We start from the raw sequence: 17,237 nt of genomic DNA on the forward strand, positions 1-17,237 counted from the left end.
CTTCTCTAAGAAGAACTCTGGCTTAGTGTCAAATTGTGTGCCCGAAAGTTCTGGTGGCTGCACCAATGTTTACTCTTCCAGAATCAGTTTATCCTAGGATGGGACAGAAAGTGTGAATAACTTCTCCTGGCCTCTCTTGCAAGAAGTTTTCTAAGTCAGCAAAAGGCCCCTCCCAGACCTAAGCTGGGCCCTTGATGACTTTATCTCTGGGGCAGGTGGGGCAGGTGGGGCAGGTGGGGCAGGTGGGGCAGGTGGGGCAGGTGGGGCAGGTGGGGCAGGTGGGGCAGGTGGGGCAGGTGGGGCAGGTCCCACCTCCTGCCCAGCACTGTATAAATAGGAGTCAAAGGCAAGCTGGAGCCATTCTCCTTTTCCCTTCGTGGACTTGTGGCCTTGTCAGCTCTGCTGGAGATAAACCTCTCTCCAGGGACACTGTCTGCGTGGTCTTCTGGGGGTAAGTTCCTTCCGGCCATCAACACAAGACTGGGCGCTTTCTAAGAGGACAATCGGTGACTTGCACTCGGCAGCAGCTAAAAAGGAAGCCAGGCCTGTTTGGGAAAGATACCTCGATGTCCATGGAAATCGAGTCTTCCGATGTGATCCGTCTGATCCTGCAGTACCTGAAGGAGAGCTGTTTACATCGGGCCTTGGCTACCTTATAAGATGAGGCTGCCGTCTCTCTGAATACAGTGGACAGCATCAAGAGTTTCGTGGCTGACATTCATAGTGGCCGTTGGGTTTACTGGTCTGTCAGCGAGCGGTTGCGTGGGGAGCTCCTGATTGGGGTCTGTTTAAGTCAAGCAGGCCTCAAACTCATTATGTAGCCCCAGACAAGCCTAAAACTCCCCATTCTGTTCCAGCCTCCTGAGGACCAGGATTGTGTGTACCACCTACCTGACACATTCTATTGTTTTAATACTGAAGCCAGTTTACCATGTCTTCGGCAGCTGTGGATACAGTTAATGCCACGCCCCTGTCGGGGTCCAAAGAACTGAGTTTAGAGGAACCAAAGAAGATGACCCGAGAGGACTGGAGGAAGAAGAAGGAGCTAGAAGAACAGCGGAAGCTGGGTAATGCTCCTGCAGAAGTGGATGAAGAAGGAAAAGATATCAATCCACACATCCCTCAGTATATTTCTTCAGTACCATGGTACATCGATCCATCGAAAAGACCCACCTTAAAGCACCAGAGGCCACAACCTGAGAAACAGAAGCAGTTCAGTTCATCTGGAGAATGGTACAAGAGGGGTGTAAAAGAGAATTCCATAACCACCAAGTACCGCAAAGGCGCCTGTGAGAACTGCGGGGCCATGACGCACAAGAAGAAGGACTGTTTTGAGAGACCCAGACGAGTTGGGGCCAAGTTTACTGGGACTAACATAGCGCCAGATGAGCACGTCCAGCCTCAGCTCACGTTTGACTATGACGGGAAGAGAGATCGCTGGAATGGCTACAATCCAGAGGAACACATGAAAATTGTGGAAGAGTATGCCAAAGTTGACCTGGCAAAACGAATGCTGAAAGCCCAGAAATTACAAGAATTAGCCTCAGGAAAATTAGTGGAACAGGCTAATTCTCCAAAACATCAGTGGGGAGAAGAGGAACCAAATTCTCAGACGGAAAAAGATCACAACAGTGAAGATGAGGATGAAGATAAATATGCAGATGATATTGACATGCCCGGACAGAATTTTGACTCTAAGAGGCGAATTACAGTCCGGAATCTAAGGATTCGAGAAGATATTGCAAAATATTTGAGAAATTTAGATCCAAATTCTGCCTACTATGATCCCAAAACTAGAGCGATGAGAGAAAATCCCTACGCCAATGCAGGGAAGAATCCAGATGAAGTGAGTTATGCAGGCGATAACTTCGTCAGATACACAGGAGATACCATTTCCATGGCTCAGACACAGTTGTTTGCCTGGGAGGCGTATGACAAGGGCTCGGAGGTGCACCTGCAGGCAGATCCCACGAAGCTGGAGCTGTTGTATAAATCCTTCAAAGTCAAGAAGGAAGACTTCAAAGAACAGCAGAAAGAAAGCAGCCTGGAAAAGTATGGCGGCCAAGAACATCTGGATGCTCCTCCCTCTGAGTTGCTCTTAGCCCAGACGGAAGACTATGTGGAGTACTCACGGCATGGGGCGGTCATCAAGGGGCAGGAGCGGGCCGTGGCCTGCTCCAAGTATGAAGAGGACGTGAAGATCCACAACCACACGCACATCTGGGGATCTTACTGGAAAGAAGGCCGATGGGGATACAAATGCTGTCACTCGTTCTTCAAGTATTCCTACTGCACTGGAGAAGCTGGGAAGGAGACTGCTAATGCCCAGGGGTGCGTGATAAGTGATGAGACTGGTGAAGAGTCGGTGAAGAAACCACAGACGCTCGTGAAGATGCACCACGAAAAACTAAAGAAAAAGAAGCACCGGAAGAGCAGCTCTGACAGTGATGACGAAGAGAAGAAACAGGAGAAACTGAAGAAGGCACTGAACGCCGAGGAGGCCCGCCTGCTCCATGTCAAGGAGATCTTACAAATTGACGAGAGAAAGCGGCCATACAACAGTGTATATGAAACTCGAGAGCCCACGGAGGAGGAAATGGAGGCCTACAGAGTGAAACGTCAGAGGCCAGATGACCCCATGGCCTGTTTCCTGGGCCAGCAATAACTAGCCGGGGGAGGTAGTCCAGGGTTCAGTCCAGCATGCACCGCAACCTCATAGATAGAAAAACCGTGACCTGTCCCTTGGTGCCTGACTTCAATAAAGCTTTCAGAAGTCTCAAAAAAAAAAAAAAAGACCCAGCCGGAGCGGTACATTCATCTGGAGAACCTCTTGGCCAGGCCTTACTTTGATCCTGGTGAGGCATACCCAGAAGGAAGCAGCAAAGAGAAAAGAAGAGCAGCCATTGCCCAAGCCTTAGCTGGCGAAGTCAGTGTGGAGCCTCCATCTCGTCTCTTGGCATTGCTGGGCCAAGCTCTGAAGTGGCAGCAGCACCAAGGGTTGCTCCCGCCTGGTCCCACCATAGATCTGTTTCGAGGTAAAGCAGCTGTCAAAGATGTGGAGGAAGAAAAGTTTCCTACACAGCTGAGCAGGCATATTAAGTTTGGTCAGAAGTCACACGTGGAATGTGCTAGATTTTCTCCAGATGGTCAGTATCTGGTCACTGGGTCTGTTGATGGATTTATTGAAGTATGGAACTTTATGACTGGAAAAATCAGGAAGGATCTTAAGTACCAGGCACAGGATAACTTCATGATGATGGACCATGCTGTCCTCTGCATGTGTTTTAGCAGAGATACAGAAATGTTAGCAACTGAGGCCCAAGATGGAAAGATCAATTGTGGAAGATTCAGAGTGGACAGTGTTTAAGGAGGTTTGAAAGGGCACATAGTAAAGGTGTCACTGTCTGAGCTTTTCCAAAGACAGCAGTCAGATCCTTAGTGTCTTTTTGGACTAATCAGATTTCATGGCTTAAAATCTGGGAAAACCCTAAAGGAATTTCGTGGTCATTCCTCCTTCGTTAATGAAGCAACATTTACACAAGATGGACATTATATTATCAGTGCTTCCTCTGATGGCACTGTAAAGATCTGGAATATGAAGAAAATTGAATGCTCAAATACCTTGAAATACTTGGGCAGGACTTCGGGGACAGACATTACTGTCAACAATGTGATCCTGCTTCCTAAAAACCCAGAACACTTTGTGGTATGCAACCGATCAAACACTGTGGTCATCATGAACATGCAAGGCCAGATTGTCAGAAGCTTCAGCTCTGGTAAGAGAGAAGGTGGTGACTTTGCTGTGCTCTCTCTCCTCCTGGTGAATGGATCTATTGTGTGGGGGAAGACTTTGTGCTCTACTGCTTTAACACAGTCACTGGCAAACTGGAGAGAACTTTGACAGTTCACGAGAAGGATGTGATTGGGATTGCACATCATCCTCATCAGAATTTGATTGTTACCTACAGTGAAGATGGACTTCTAAAGCTCTGGAAATCCTAATTCACATTTTAAAAATCTAGTTTGAAGCATGTACTTAAATGAAGACATACTCATGTGTTTGTTTTTTCAGATCAGCTTTCTAAGGAAAAAAATTATCCCATTTCCCCAAGGATAATTATAGTCTTAAAAAGTTTCTCTTTTAAAAATGTATTTTTAAGATTTTAGTTTTTCTGCTTATAACCATGGTAGACATATTACTGACATTTCTAGAAAAAAGATGTTCTTTGATTATCTGAAATCCTTATTGCAGTTTACTTCCCATCATAAAACTTGTGAATAACCCTGTATTCAGTAGCTGTTTTTTTAAAGATGTTAATACACTACACATTTCTGGATGCTTTGTAAATAAATGTTCACCCCCCCAAAAAAAAAAAAGATGAAAATTTGAGACACGAACCTTCAAGCTATATGCTTCGATTTCTCTCTTGGAAGATTTGTAGGTACTGATGACCCAGTACTTGGAGAAGGTCTAGACTTCTGTTGCTTTTCGTTCATGGTTACAAGTCAAACTAAAAATTGCTCATGCTTGGAATATTAGAACCAAGGAAATAAGGTTCCCTGTTGAGATACTACATATTTCCTGTGTTTAAAGCATCATCTTGGACTTCTGTGTGAAGATGGTGTCCGGCAGTGGATAAAAAACTTGGACTTTCTGACCAGGCCCTGGCTGGCAGTGGACTTAACTCTGGAGGTGGCAGTTAAAGATTTGGAGACTGGAGTTCACCTTGTGAAAGGTCATCACTTGCACTTGGAATGGTCTCAAATTGTGGGATTAATGGGAATAGCCTTTCAGTTACCTAGGATCGTGGTTGATATGAAGTCATGTTTAACTGTATTTACTGTTAGTTGACAACTTGATGTACCATGTTTCCCTTGTAAGGTCTTATGTAATCAAATCATTGTTCAAATAAAGTTTGTAAGTTTGCCTCATAGCATTTCATTGGTAACTTCATTTTGTTCTTTATAGGTGTTAAAGAATGATCATTGACTTTCTACTTGACATTCTTGTTGCTGGGCAGTTTATATTTATCCCCATATGACGTTATTGAAACTGGGCAGTTTGTATTTATCCCCATATGACATTATTGAAACGATCTCTTTGGTGTCAAGAAAGAATTTCTTACTGGGTTTGGAGCCCAGAGAAAACAAAGTAATGAATAAGAAAGATACCATATACTTGCCAGTTCAACTAAAAGGGTGACAAAGAACAAGGATACTGTGATTTAATGTATACTCAAAGAATAAAATGTCTCCCAATTACTGTGCCCAGCACTTTCAGAGGAATGCATTCTAATCTTTGCTTCATGAATTCCACTTTTTTTTAATGTTCTATATTTTTAGTTGTAAGCAGTAAACTTGATTGTAACATCCTTGTAATTACTAAACAATGTAAAATAAAAGTCCAAACATCTTCTCCTTGACATACTTCCTCATCAGTATAGACAGAAAAGAATTACAAAAGAATTACATTATTTCTGAAGCTGGAATCAAGAATGAGCCATGGGTCTGAATTGATGTTCACACAAAGGACCTGGCCACACCCGCAGAAATCACTGTTGATATTTCATACATACACAGATGTTACTACTGAAATCTCCTTAGAAGTCAGGGCATAAAAGTGTCTTTAAAAGATTTTGCTTGTGGATCCAAAAAAAACACAACTTAGGATTATAAAAAAAAAATGAAACCTTTCCAAATATTTAGGGGGAAAAATGGACACTACAGGAAGATACCTAGAGTTCCCCAGTCTGAGAAGCAGTGACTGTATTAAAATATTAGTAATGACAATATAGTTTAAAAAGTGTTCGATTATGAAATCTCAACAGCCTCTGGAGTATAGTCGCTAATAGCACTTTAGTCTGATAAGCTATTTCTCCTGCTTTATAAATCTATGTTAGTTGTTTAAATGGCTTGAAGTATTTCAGAAGGACACTGACAAAAATTGGCTGATAGCTATTCCTAGTGCTGTCTTAAGAGAGCAACATCCTGTTGAGTGTTGGTAACTTAGGATCATCACCCCTGAGGCTTGTGCTGCTATCCTGGTAGCACAGGCTCCTTGCCCTTAGAGAACTTCTGTTTTTAAATTGAAGGCAGCTGGCAGCCAGGCGCTGGTGGCTGAGGCCCTGTGATCCTAGCTCCTCAGGAGGCTGAGATCTGAGGATTGTGGTTCAAAGCCAGCCCAGGCAGGAAAGTCCTTCAGACCCTTGTCTGCAATAAACCACTCAGAACACCGGAAGTGGCATTGTGGCTCCAGTAGTAGAGCACTGGCCTGGAGCTGAAGAGATGAGACACAGCCCCCAGGCCCAGAGTTCAAGCCCCACAACTGACCAAAGGGAAAAAAAGATACCCAAGCAAATAGGACCAGGCTTGCTGTCACATAAGAATCAATTTCAAAGAATAGGAAAAGAAAAAAAGTTCAGATGTTTTTTTAATCATAGGCACACAATTATACTGCCTAGCTGCTGCCATTTCTGTATCTTCTGGGAAGGGCAGAATATAAGAGAAAGGAATTCAGACATTTTAGTCCAAAGAACTGGTTTTAATAATTGTTTAAATGTGATGGGATTAAAAGCATTCTACATTTAAACTATTGCTCAGCACCAGTATTGTATATATTACAAATCATAATTTCTAAGTCTGGATTTTTTGTGTGTTTGACTGTTTCTAAGCTAAATTACCTGTCTATAAAATTTTTCTGTTCTTGAAAAGATCCTTATTTTTAAATAAAGCATTTTTCTATATTAAAAAATGTGTACTTTCTTTGAAAGTGGGACAAAGAGGAATACAAGAAACTAAGACTCACAGGAGAGAGTGAAAAGGATGGAAAACCAGGGCAGCCAATCAAGAGGGAGTTTCAGTAACAGAGACTATAAAGTGGGCTCGTCTTCCCAAGATTGGATTGCAAATGTCATGACCAAGACAACCCCACCATCTGAGATGGGAGGATATTACTGCAATGTCTGTGACTGTGGTGAGAGACTCCATCAACTTCCTGGATCATATGAATGGAAAGAATCAACGGAACCTGGGCATGACGATGCATGTGGAACGTTCTATCCCGGATCAGGTGAAGAAAGGCTTTGAGGTTGGTCAATAAGATGGAAGACCAGCTGAAGGATTATGATTTTGAGCAAAGGATGAAGAAACTCAGGAAGAAAAGGCTAAAGCATACAAGAAAGAAACAAAAGGAGAAGAACAGGAGAGTGGAGGAGGACTGACATTTGAGGAGGAGGAGATGGCGGCTGTGATGGGCTTCTTGGCTGTGATTCCACCAAGAAGAGTTACTGAGCCTTTCTGTGATGGGCCTAATTTTGGCCTATGTTGGCCTTTGTGGGTGTGTGTATTTGTTAGGGGGGTGGAGTCATTCCTTTTGGATACTGGAGAAAGACCTTCAGAGTGTTAATGGCCAGACTAGAGGGTGGGCATTTGTGGCTCAGAGGATGTTCAGATTCATATGACATTACCTACTCATATTCCACCTTTTCATGCCTTTGGATCATGAGTTTTACTCTGTTCTCATCAGTACAAATCCAATTAGAGACAAAGCCATCACTAGGCAAGATTTGACTTTCCAGTATTTCCTGCAGCAGCACTGAAGACTTTTCACATTATAAAGCTAGTAGATTCAATGAGCCAAGGATAAACACCTTTGAGCAGAGTCAATAACATTCTTGCATCTTTGCATTCTTATCATTTTTACAAACTAGTCTAAAGTCTGAGTTTTATCAGCAGTCTCTACCTTTGGATGTCAACTTCTGTCAATGCCAGTTACTTAAGTGTATCAGTCTCAAATTTATACCTAGTTCTAGTTAGATTCTCATACTCAACATAATTGAAGCGAATATTCCCTTCTCTAAAAAGGACTCTGGCTTAATGTTCAATTGTGTGCCTGAAAGTTTTGGTGGCTGTATCAGTGTTTACTCTTCCAGAATCAGTTTATCCTAGGATGGGACAGAAAGAGTGTGAAGGACTTCTCCTGGCCTCTCTTGCAAGTAGCTTTCTAAGTCAACAAAAGGCCCCTCCCAGACCTAAACAGGGCCCTTGATGACTTTATGTCTGGGGCAGGTGGGGCAGGTGGGGCCCTCCCACTTCCTGCCTCATCACTATATAAATAAGAGTCTTCAAAGACACACCAAGGCATTTTCCTTTTCCCTTGGAGTAGAAAGGTCTATTACCAGCAGAGCTGACAAGGCCAAGTTCCCACAATCTACGTGACTTTGTCTGCGTGGCCCTTTGAGGTAAGATCCTTTCAGCTATAAACCCAAGACTAGGCACTTTAAAGATGACCAATGATACATGGAAATTTGAGACACTACCATAAGCTATGTTCTTTGGTTTCTTGTAACCATTAACTGAAAGCAGTAGAAGTCTAGACCTTCGCAAAGTATTGGTTCATTAGTACCGAAAAAGCTTCCAAGTCAGATTGAAAATTGCTCATACTTGGACCATTAGAACAAAGGAAAAAAGTTCCCTAATAAGCTCTTAATTGTCTTTTGTTTCAAAGCATCATCTTGGAGATTTGGTGCTTGCTTCTGTGGAAAGACTGCGGACAAAATGCCGGAATGGGACAGTGAACCGTTCTCCCACCCTTTGGCTCCAGATGGCCATGATGTGGATGATCCTTTCCAATCAAAACTCACCAATGAAGATTTCAGGAAACTTTTCATGACCCCAAGGGCTGCACCTACCTCTGCACTACCTTCTAAGTCATGTCACCATGAGATGTCAAGAGAGTGCAATGAGGATGAAGATCCAGCTGCCCGAAGGAGAAAAAAGAAAAGTTATTATGCTAAGTTACGCCAACAAGAAATTGAGAGAGAGAGCGAGCTAGCAGAGAAGTACCGGGACCTTGCCAAGGAACGAAGAGATGGTGTGAACAAAGATTATGAGGAAACCAAGCCGATTAGCACTGCAGCCAACTATAGGGCTGTGGGCCCCACAGCAGAGGTGGACAAATCAGCTGCAGAGAAGAGAAGACAGGTGATCCAGGAGTCCAAATTTTTGGGTGGTGACATGGAGCACACCCACTTGGTGAAAGGCTTGGATTTTGCTCTTCTTCAAAAGGTACGAGCTGAGATTGCCAGCAAAGAGGAAGAGGAATTGATGGAGAAACCTCAAAAGGAAACCAAGAAAGATGAGGATCCTGAGAACAAAATTGAATTTAAAACTCGTCTTGGCCACAATGTTTATCATACGCTTTTTAAGAGCAAAGCCGATGAGCGGAATGAGCTGTTCTTGCCAGGGCGCATGGCCTATCTGGTGGACCTGGAGGATGAGTATGGGGACACAGATATTCCCAACACACTTATCCGTAGCAAGGCTGATTGCCCAACCATGGAGGCCCAGACCACGCTGACAACAAATGACACTGTCATCAGCAAACTCACTCAGATCCTTTCATACCTGAGGCTGGGTACCCGAAACAAGAAGCTCAAGAAGAAGGATAAAGGGAAGATGGAAGAGAAGAAGCCTCCTGAGGCTGACATGAACATTTTTGAGGACATTGGGGACTATGTTTTCTCCACAACCAAGACACCTCGGGACAAGCAGCAAGAGAGATATGGTGAACGAGAGCCAGACAGAGACCTGGACCAGGATTGGGAGAGAGAACGAGATCAGGAGAGGGAGCAAGAAAAGAGGCACAGCTATTTTGAGAAGCCAAAAGCGGATGTTGAGCCCATGGAAGTTGACAAAGGACCTGGGTCTGCCCAAGACTTGATCAAGTCAATCAATGAAAAGTTTGCAGGGTCTGCCAGTTGGGAAGGCATTGAAGAAGCCAGAAGACAAAAAGCAGCTGGGTGATTTCTTTGGCATGTCTAACAGTTATGCAGAGTGCTATCCTGCCACGATGGATGACGTGGCAGTGGATAGTGACGAGGAGGTGGATTATAGCAAAATGGACCGGGGTAACAAGAAGGGCCCCTTAGGCCGCTGGGACTTTGATACCCAGGAGGAATACAGCACGTATATGAGCAATAAGGAAGCTTTGCCCAAGGCTGCATTCCAGTATGGTATCAAGATGTCTGAAGGACGGAAAACCAGGCGACTTAAAGAAACCAATGGCAAAGCAGAGCTTGATCGGCAGTGGAAGAAGATCAGTGTAATTATTGAGAAGAGGAAGAAGATGGAGGCTGAAGGGGTTCAAGCAAAAAGACTAAAATACTAATCTTTACTTCCAACTGAAAAAATCTCCACATGGGTATCCTCTCTACTTTCTATAATTCCTAGAAAGGTTGTAAGGTGGTATTTGTTGTTTTGTTTGCAAATGTTTATAAAGTTTTATTGCGTAAACACCTGATTGCATTAAAATTGGTAACCAGTTTTTTAAAAAAGCATCATCTTGGAGTTTTGTGTGAAGATGGCATCTATTAGCAGGGCAACAAACTTGGACTTTCACCGAAAGTGGGAAAAAGATGAATACAAGAAACTTGCTGTAAAGAGACTCCCTGGAGAGAGAAAAGGGTGGAAAACCAGTGCAGCCAGTCAAGCCAGAGCTTCATTTGTTAAGGAAATAATTGACAAGTACCCAGCTGTTGTAAAGATGGACTCTGGAGATGAGTGAAACTTGACCAGACTCATTTAGAGACTAATTCCCACACCAGGAAAAAGAATTCTAGTTTTAAATGGCAGCTACAAAGGCAATGACCCCACTCTGGAATCCATCAATGAAAAGACTTTCTTAGCTACTGTGACCATCGAAACGGGGCCTGGAAAAGGACAGAGTTGAAGGAATTCAATATGAAGACACATCTAAACTTGCCTGATTGAAAATGTGTCACCAGTACATTAAAATAACTCTAAAGCATCCAGTTGCTGTTTGTCAAAGCATTGTAAGACTCTACTGTGTTAGGGTATTTCTTTTGTGTAAAACAAATGATTTTATTTAAATATTGTATAATTGTGTAAATGTTTAGAATATGTCTCCTGAAGTACCAAAACTGTGTGCTTTAAGATCTGTGCATAAGAGGGTATGTGTGTTGTGCACCTGTGTGTATATATATGTAAACATGTTGGAGATTAAAAAAACTGTCAGCATGATATAAAAAATGGATGAGATTAAGTTTAAACTCTAAGGAAGGTCAACAAGTTAGGGTGTGTTACCAAACTCTGAAAGGATTATTGTTTTAGAGAGGACCTTTAGTTAAAAGGTTTTCTAAGTCAGGCCTGTGGCTCAGGTCTGTAATCCTAGCTACTCAGGTGGCTGAGATATGAGGAGCTCAGTTCAAAGCCACCCCGGGCAGGAAACTCCGTGAGATTCTTATCTCCAATAAAACATCAGAAAGCTGGAAGTGGCACTGTGGCTTAAGTGGTAGAGCACTCGCCTTGAGCTGAAGAGCTGAGGGCCAGTGCCCAAGTGAAAAACCTAAGCAATTCCATTTTACTTAAGACCCCATCTCGGTTCTGTGACTTAACTCATGGCCCACTTTAGCCCTAATGCTAGGGGTTTATGACAAAGCCATGCACAGTTCTTGGAGCCATAGATGGTGTTTGCTTAAGGCAGATGTTAGCCCCCAAGTGGTGTTGCCCCCCCCCCAGTGACCTAGGGCTAAGAGTTTCAGTTCCAAGGAAAGCCACATAATTTTCTGACCAACTGGTTCTTCAGAGCCCAGGGCGAGACATGCCATACATTCTGTTGGTCCAGGTGTGAATCATAACTGTTTTTGGTCAAGCTATGGACCAAGGATATTTTTCTGTAAAGGTCAAACAATCATATTTGCCCAGCTTAGCTTGCTTTAAATGTTAACCAATCATGTAATTTCTTATGTAAAAGTTCCTTAAAATTGTTTGTTCAATACTATAAAAAACTGTGCTGATTCTATGCTCAGGGCCTCTTAGCGTCACTGGTTGCCGAGTGCGCGGAGGACCAAGCTCGAGCTTGCAATAAACCACTCTTTGCTGTTTGCATTGATCGTGGTCTCTGGTGGTCTATGAGGGGGCATCCGAAAACAGGGTACTTCACAAGCTCAGAGTTCAAGCCCCAAGACCTACAAAAAAAGGTTTTCTACGGGTTCTTGACTTTTGCAAAGTTAATGCTTAAGGCTATTGGCACTGTAATCAAGTTATCTGGCTTAGCAGATACTTTTCCTGCACTGCTAAAACTGGGGCCTAAGTGTCAAATTTAAGTGTGAAGGTTTGTTGAGCACTGCCAAAGAAATGGCCCATTCTGGCTGTCCCAAGTGCTTGGTTTCTCAGAGATCAAAAAAGGACAGAACAAACTAAGAATGGTCTAACTTTGGGAGGGGTGTTCTGGCAAAAGGTGAGCTCAGCCAGTCCATGCACAGTGACAGGCCCTGGGGTGAGTCCATGCATGGTGGAAGAGGGTAAACTGGTACAAAGGCAGTTCATCTAACCTTAAGGTGTCCAATATATATGCCCATCTTCATCCTGTGTCTGTTCCTTGCAGATGGACGCTGGAAACCTTTATGTTAAAGTGGGTGATTGGTATTTCTAAACCTGCCCCTTGGAATGTACTTAACCCCCCTTTTAAAACTTTTCCAATTTAAGGAGGTTTATCTGCGATGTAATTTGGTTTCAATGCTATTTTACAATTGGATGCATTTTTAAAATGGCATAAAGATGCTAAGCTTGGATTCTTGGTAGAGTGCTAGTGCTTGCGTTAGAAAACCTTTAAACTCATGACAATTTTTTAAGAGGAAAAGCTCAGACTGCCAACCAATTGGTTAGTTTTAAACTGGGAAAAGGTAATGGGAGTTACCCAGTGTTTCAGGGTCATTTAAATGCAAATTAAAGTGGCTTTGGGGGGGAAGGATTAAAAGCAGCGACCCCTGTATAAAAATTTGTGAAGTGGTTGGCTTCCTAGACAAAGTAAAATTGTCCTTAAATGTTTCAAAAGGAGGAAAAATTAGGACTACCAAAATAGTTGTGTAATTGCTATTTCAGTTTGCCCTTTCAAGGTTTTTTGCAACTGGTGGTATTGTCCCCCTGGTCCCTCAGCTCCACCCAGCCCTAGGATTCCCGCCAAACATCTGTCCACTCCCTCTCTACATCCAGACCCACTTGGGCACACACCTACCTCAGTACCTGCCTGGAGACCCACCTGCCACTTGGATAGGGATGAATACCCAGTGCTCCCTCTCCCGGGAAATATGGCCCCTCTAATACAGCCTTATGATCTTTCTCCTGTTCCTGCTTGCCTCCACATGGTCCCTGGGATGGTTGTGAACGATTATCACTAACGTTTCCAGCAGGCCCACAGAGAAGAAGATTCTTACAAGTTTGTCAGATGTAACTTTGGTCCTCAATAAATTCCAGGTTAAGACCATGCTTGGGAGACAATTTTTCTAACTACCCCCTTGTTGCTTTTAATTGGAGTATAGTGGCCTTTTGTAAAGACTCATTGATCTAAGACTTGGAATTCATTAAAAATTAAGACAAACTGGATGCTTAGCCGCTATTCTACTTTGCTCCTGTTCTACTTGGAGTTCTTTGTAATTGAAGGTAACAGTTCATAGCACATTAGTCTTTTTAACTGTTGCAATAGCTGCAACTTTTTGCGCAATAAAGGTTAGAGTCACAGAAGATGAGTAAAATCAAAGATGATGCTCCTCATGAATGAGAAAGCCAGCTTATTTTACGCTTACCTCCAGAATATGCTGCTAATGTGAGGAGGACAGTACTATCTGGCCATGTCCACCTGAAGGACAGATTGAGTGTTGAGTTATATCCTGATGGACGTCATGAACTCAGAGTGAACCGGGTCCCTTTGACAGCAAAACTGGCTAGATCTGCCTTGTGGTATGGAAAGGTTGAAGACCATTGACAAACCTTTTGTAAGATACCTGCTATCTGTCAGATGCTTATATGCACATTTGATGGTGATCTATGGAGTTTTCAGTTGCTACTGCCGATTCCAAAGCAGGCAAGAAAAAAAAAAAGTTTGTCTGGAACCATGAAATTTCTGCCTATAAAAATGTTAGAAAAGAGAAGGTTCTGGAATGTAAGGTATATTCAGTAGGTTTTATTAGGTAGCCCATAAAGATCACACCATGTGCTATTCAGGCAAGGAAAGTTTATTTACCGAATTGCTGCCCTGCCGAGAATGGTCCAGAAGCAGGTGGAAGAAGGGGAGACGCACCCCCAGGTCAGGACAGGAAGGCAGAGGTGTGGCCACACTGGATCTGGGCCTGGGACCTTCCCCAGGTCTGATGGGAGGCGTGACAGGGAGTGGTCAAGGATGTGACCTTGGAGGAGGGAGCAAGTGACTGCTTCCAGGTGAGCCAGTTATCTAGGTAACCATACTGGGCGTAAACTTAGCCTAGAGGTAGGGAGGCATCTAGCACAGGTGTCTGCATGGCCCAGGGCAGACTTTACTTGGAAGACAGCAAGATAATGTATTGGCTTCTTTTTCCACATCTGGAGATTCAAGTGATTGCTTCTTGTATGTTGGGGAAAATAGAGAACAGAAAAGGAATAGGCCAGACTCAATGGCCAACAAGGCAAGGACTGTTTATTAAGGAGCAGTAAGGGGCATAGACCTTTCCGTGGGTTTGGAGGTTCGAGGAGTGAATTTGGGGATCAGGCTTGTGAGACAGGGTCTTGCTGGCCACTTTACCAGCAATAAACCTTTGTTCTTTGCACCTGGATGTCTATGTGGTTTTCTGGAAAAGTCGAACATACTCTAACAAAAGCTGATTCCCATCAGTACAGATGCAGAAGCTGTCAGTACTTGGTGGAAGATCAAACAAGACACAGAAAATCAAGGCCTTGGGATCTCCTCTCCAGAAATGTCTGGCCACTGGCAGGGCCTTCACTCAGAATATGATGTGCTTTTCGAGATATTCTATGACCTTAGCCACAGCAGTGAAGATGCAGACAAGACACAGCATCAAGATGAAGATGTAAACATCATGGACACAGGAAGACCTAGAGAGACAGCTACAGGATAAGCTAAATGAATCAGATGAAATGAAGGAACCAATCAACTGGTTATTGGAATTCAGAAATATGAAAGGCAAGCTCCAAGAGACTCAGGACAGCAAAACAAGAGGATCTCACCAAAGTGAGATCCTGAACAAGTTTCAGGCTGTACCGGATAAACTTAAAAGATGGAGAAAAGGAATAGTTCAGTTCTTTGCAACAAGAGCTAGAATCACTTCTATAGAAGTGAGAATGTTGCTACTTAATTTCAGGCTGGTTACCATAAACACTAAGTTTCCTCACTTGGACTGAGTATTAAGACATTGCAATAGTTCTCTAATGCTCAAAGTTTTGTTGAACCATCAATTTCAGAACCACATACTGGGTTATACATTCATTTGGCCTGTCAGAGTGCATAGGGAGAGTAATGCTTGTTTTAGTTGGAAGGTCCCTGGCCATGCAGGCTCTGGCCTCCCTACCCCCTGTGTAAGTCTCCACCCAGTACCTAAATTACCTAGGTAACTGGCATACTTGGAGACTACCTTCCTAGCCCCTCCTCCAAGGTCACAAGCTGGGCTGTCCCCAGTCAGGCCTCCCATCTGAACTAGGGAGGGTCCTGGGCCCTGAGGTCATCCGCTTCCGGTGGTGCCACACCTGGCCCCCTTCTCTACTTAAACACAGGCAGAACCTCAGATTGCCAATTCAGCCCGTGTAAACCCTTCCTGCCTGGATACTGTGTGGTGCTTTCTTCGCTGCCGGATTAATTTACCCAACAAGTATCATAGAAAATTAGTGAAATCAAAGTGACAAGGTTAGTCAAATTATAAGATTGGTGAAAGTTATAAGATGAGTGAAATAAACAGCTCAGCCTTCATCAGAGCCTCATTAAAAAAACTTTGCTGTTTCTCTGCTTTCCAGAAGCTTCTATTTTAAGGAAAAAAGTTTTTGGAGACAATAAAGCTAGTTTTAAATTGTCTTTTGTCATAAATGCTATTTGCAATTCAAAGCTAATTCTCCTATGTAGAGATGTGAATAATTTTTAATAAAAGCAAATATTTTCACTTTAAAAAAAGCAGTTGGAGATGAAGTGAGGAAGTCAATTGATTTGACTTATGTAAACAGCAGTGGAGAAGGTAGTGGGGAAACTGAGTCACAGCCATCCCAGTGCCTGACCAGGTGCTGGGGGGGGTGCGGGGAGGGAGAAAGGGCTGTTGTTTCCCAGACATCCTGAAGCCTAGTCAGGAGGTGGGGGATTAATCCACCCCGCTCCAAGGTTTAAAGGTGAGATAGGTCATCCTCAGTCCTGGCTCTACCCAGGGGAATATGTGGATACAGTGTGTTTAGGTCCAGGGTAGTTCTGTTCCTTGTGCTGTGTTTATGTAGAATGCTTTGCTGAGGCTTGGTCTCCACCCAACAGGTGAGCTTTGTCTTTAAAAGGTGGGTGCATCTCCAGCTCCTGTGGTGTGTGGGAACATGGAAGACCATCTCACACAGCTCCAAGACGCGGTGAACGTGCTTGCAGATCATTTTTGTAATGCCATTGGCGTGTTGCAACAGTGTAGTCCGCCTGCTTCATTTAATAACATCCAATCCACAATGAACAAGGACCAACCAGCTAACCCCACAGAAGAATATGCTCAGCTTTTTACTACACTGATTACCCAGACAGCAAAAGACATTGATGTTTTGATAGATTCCTTACCCAGTGAAGAGTCCACAGCTGCATTACAGGATGGTATCTTATGTAAGCTAGAGGAAGAGAACGAAGAAGCTGCTACCTGTCTGGAAGGTGTTGTTTATCGAGGTGACTTGCTTCTACAAAGGATCCAGAGTGCACCTTATGACACCAATCAGTCCGAGCTGAAGAGAAAAATTGACCTCACATACAGTCTTTCCCTCCCAACTACTAGGCTCCGTCACACCCTGGACTGAGAAAAGGACTGGTCCCTGCTATTAGCATTCTGCAGCAGACATACCAACACAGCAGCACCAACTTCTCCCGTGTACTGCCATTGAGCTATGTGTGATTCTCTTCATTGTTGATAAAGAAGCTTATAAAAGCCATCTTCACGTCATTGTTTTTTTCTCCCCCTCTTGAAGATATCAAGGCAGATGTGTATTTGTGTTCATAACAGAATTAAAGTTTTTTTTTTTTAAAAAGCTTGGTGTGAGTTCTGTTCGGGGCTGCAGATCTGTATAACTGACCACTTGCATTCTGCTAGCACTCCAAGACTTAAAAATTTGACCTGGGCTCGGAAAGTGGCTCAGGGATAGAGCGCTTGTCTTGCATGCATGAGGCCCTGGGTTTGATTCCTCAGCACCACATAAGAAAAAAAAGCTGAAGTGGTGCTGTGGCT

At 43.6% G+C, this 17,237-nt stretch overlaps 6 pseudogenes; all 6 read left to right on the forward strand.

The window, feature by feature from the left end:
• The first annotated feature begins 931 nt into the window (after positions 1 to 931).
• Positions 932 to 2,665, forward strand: LOC138826565 (pre-mRNA-splicing factor SLU7 pseudogene; annotated as a pseudogene).
• A 35-nt stretch (positions 2,666 to 2,700) lies between these two features.
• Positions 2,701 to 4,002, forward strand: LOC138826568 (WD40 repeat-containing protein SMU1 pseudogene; annotated as a pseudogene).
• A 1,036-nt stretch (positions 4,003 to 5,038) lies between these two features.
• LOC138826569 (zinc finger matrin-type protein 2 pseudogene) lies at positions 5,039 to 7,290 on the forward strand (annotated as a pseudogene).
• Positions 7,291 to 8,556: 1,266 nt separating this feature from the next.
• On the forward strand, positions 8,557 to 10,168 carry LOC138826566 (protein Red pseudogene; annotated as a pseudogene).
• Positions 10,169 to 13,543: 3,375 nt separating this feature from the next.
• LOC138826570 (transcription initiation factor TFIID subunit 7-like) lies at positions 13,544 to 15,124 on the forward strand (annotated as a pseudogene).
• Positions 15,125 to 16,353: 1,229 nt separating this feature from the next.
• LOC138826567 (mediator of RNA polymerase II transcription subunit 21 pseudogene) lies at positions 16,354 to 16,562 on the forward strand (annotated as a pseudogene).
• Positions 16,563 to 17,237: the final 675 nt, after the last annotated feature.

The sequence above is a fragment of the Dipodomys merriami genome, unplaced genomic scaffold (genome assembly GCF_024711535.1).
Source record: "Dipodomys merriami isolate MVZ:Mamm:240054 unplaced genomic scaffold, mDipMer1.0.p SCAF_1437, whole genome shotgun sequence".
Taxonomy (NCBI): domain Eukaryota; kingdom Metazoa; phylum Chordata; class Mammalia; order Rodentia; family Heteromyidae; genus Dipodomys; species Dipodomys merriami.